Raw genomic sequence first — 2,647 nt, 5'->3', positions numbered from 1 at the left:
GGACGAGGGGTGTCATACAAGGCTGTCCCAGCAGATGGCAACAGCTCCTCAGTGAGCTTCGGGTGCGAGGCAGGAAACGTGGGGCACTGAAAGAAAAAAAAAAAAAAAAAAGAAAAATCACCTCAGTGAAACTTCTCTGTACGCCTGTCCTTCCAGGGGTCCCGTATGAGGCACCTCCACGGATCTGTCCTTTTGGTGCCATCCTTTAAGGCAAAGTAAGAAGTTATCCTTCGCAGGAGGCAACCAGGGTCCTCCTTGAACTGCTTAGCTCTGCTCCGGACTGTAAAAACCAGACTGGCGGGGAACAGCGGTGCTTTGCCCTGGAGACACGGAGGGATAAGGTTACTGTACGGTTTCCACTTCTATCACCCACGTCTGCATGGCGGTGCGATATGTAAATTCAGGGTAAGTGATGACTTCAGAGCCCCCAGAAAAAGTCTGGTTGAATCGCTACTGCACTGTGTAATTGCTTATTGACTTCTCCACTCTCCACCCCCGATTTCGCATCGTAAAACTGCCCAGGCAGAAGTATCATAAACAGGCATCTATATTCACGTAAGTACGCAATCATCTCCCACCAAAAAAATCAGCATTTGCAGAGAAGAGAAGCAGTTATGTTTTCAGGATCTACTTTTGGATTGTTTTGTTGGTGCTTTTTCTTTTTAATTGTCACATTATAAACATTGAGATGTGAATGCGGCCCATTATGAGCAAGAGTTAATGTACTGAACCGTGTGGCATAAAGGTTTTATGCTTCCTTTTTGTCACTGGTGCGGTTTTGTGTGATGCTTCTTTTGACAATACCGAGCAAATTTTTGACAAATGTTAATCATTGTCCCTCCACTACATTTTACATCGATTTAATGCAGTAGGGGATGTTTCCTTCACATTCCCGTTTTTTTTTTTTTTTTTTTTTTTTTAGGATTTCCTCCAGCTAATTGTTATTGTCATTAGGTTGTCACGCACAATAAAATATAATTAAAGTAATAAAAAAGCATCGAGGCCTAATATGCTTAATGCTGGGCCTGCCATGAAACAGGAGGTCTCCCAGGAGCCGTCCTCGTTCAAGGCACAGCACTTGATGTTCCCTAAGTTAAAAGCGGGGAGGAGTTTATTGCAGAGGAGATGCAATAAGGAGATGTGTAATAAAGATGGATGGATGGATGGATGGATGGATGGATGGATGGATGGATGGATAGATGGATAGACAGACAGACAGACAGATGGGGTACTCAGCCACTCCATTAAATGTTGCATAGAGCTGCAGAAGGAGAGGCAGTTGTAGCTGTGTGCCTCGCACTCCCCCTCCGACTTTTATTTATTATTTCCCCAAGCCTCTATCTTCCTCAAAAGGAAACCAAAAGAGGAAGTATAAATGTCCTGCGTATATATGTCAAGTATCGTGTGGAAAATGATTTCATCCCACGCTTCCCCTCTTTGCACTGAACTTCTTCAAAACAACAAATTCTTCAGACTATCAAAGAGTCTCCTGGCTTCCTGATTCGTGCCGGGTTTGCTCCGAGGAGGAAGCAGCTCTGGTGTAGAGCGGTGGGGTCCTGAGTAAAGCTTCGAGCAAGGTATGGTCCCGTGTGCTTAACAATGCGTCTGCGCCTGAGGTTCCAGCAGCCCGTTTTTTAGACTTTCCAAGTGCAGTGTCTTGTTTTTTTACAAGTATATCAAGGTAAGATTAATTAAGGGGGAAGAAGGATGGTGTCCTAGATGCTTGGGATTAGTTAATAAGATTATTTTGGTCTGTTGGCATTTGGTAGGAAGGACTGATGTTGTAGAAGTTCCTCTGCGCTGGGAGGTCCGGTATTAATGCCCTGGCACTGGAACTGTCCTGCCTTCCACCCCACTCCTGTGGTGCTCATGAGCTTTAATTCCCGGCGACATGAGGTGCGGTGGCGCGGAAGGTTCCTGAACGTACAGATGTTACTCCTTGGTGTTTGAGAACAAGAGTGCCTGGCTGGTGTTTATTTATCCCCTTGTGTTGGCCACGAGATTTTGGGGTGAGGGAAGGCCCCTGGAGCTCTGCTCCGGGTCTGTTAGAGTTTGCTTCACGGCGTTTGTGCGTTGTCAGGACCAGGCTCTGCCGTTTCGGTGCTTCTCCCCGCGGCTGTGCTGGATGTGGCACGAGGGGCCGGGAGTTCCCGCAAGGATGCGCCGGCCAAGGAGAGGGAAACCCGGACGCGCTGAAATCTCAACGTCCAGATATTCCGCAGGCATGGTCACAGAGATCCTCCTGCTCTCCGATTCACACTGGAGAGAGGATTTTTTTTTTTTATTTTATTTTTTTTGCATTAAGAGAAGGGGTGACAAACAGGCCCTCGGCTGCGGAGTTTCTGGAAGGCCGCGGTGTGCGCAGGGAGGGAGCGGTTCCCGTCCTGATGTTGGGATTTTTTGTCGACCTTCACCTGTGAGAAAAATTCCCAAGGCAACGTGTCGTGGCCACGCAGGGAACACGAGATTGGATCCGGATCGAGGGAAGGTCGGGGAGTAAACAGCGCAGGCGGTGACACCGCGGGGCTCCCGGCACCTCGCGATTTTACTTTATTTTCTTTGTCCAAAGTTTCCCGCCCCGCACCCCGCGCAGACGGAGAGAGCCGCGGAGCCCCGGAGCGGACGCAGGAGCGGAGCGGCAGCGAGG

The sequence above is a fragment of the Athene cunicularia genome (assembly GCF_003259725.1).
Source record: "Athene cunicularia isolate RWA chromosome 24 unlocalized genomic scaffold, athCun1 chr24_part1, whole genome shotgun sequence".
In the NCBI taxonomy this organism is placed as follows: domain Eukaryota; kingdom Metazoa; phylum Chordata; class Aves; order Strigiformes; family Strigidae; genus Athene; species Athene cunicularia.
The sequence above is the reverse complement of the archived record's forward strand: the minus strand, read 5'-3'. Positions refer to the sequence as shown.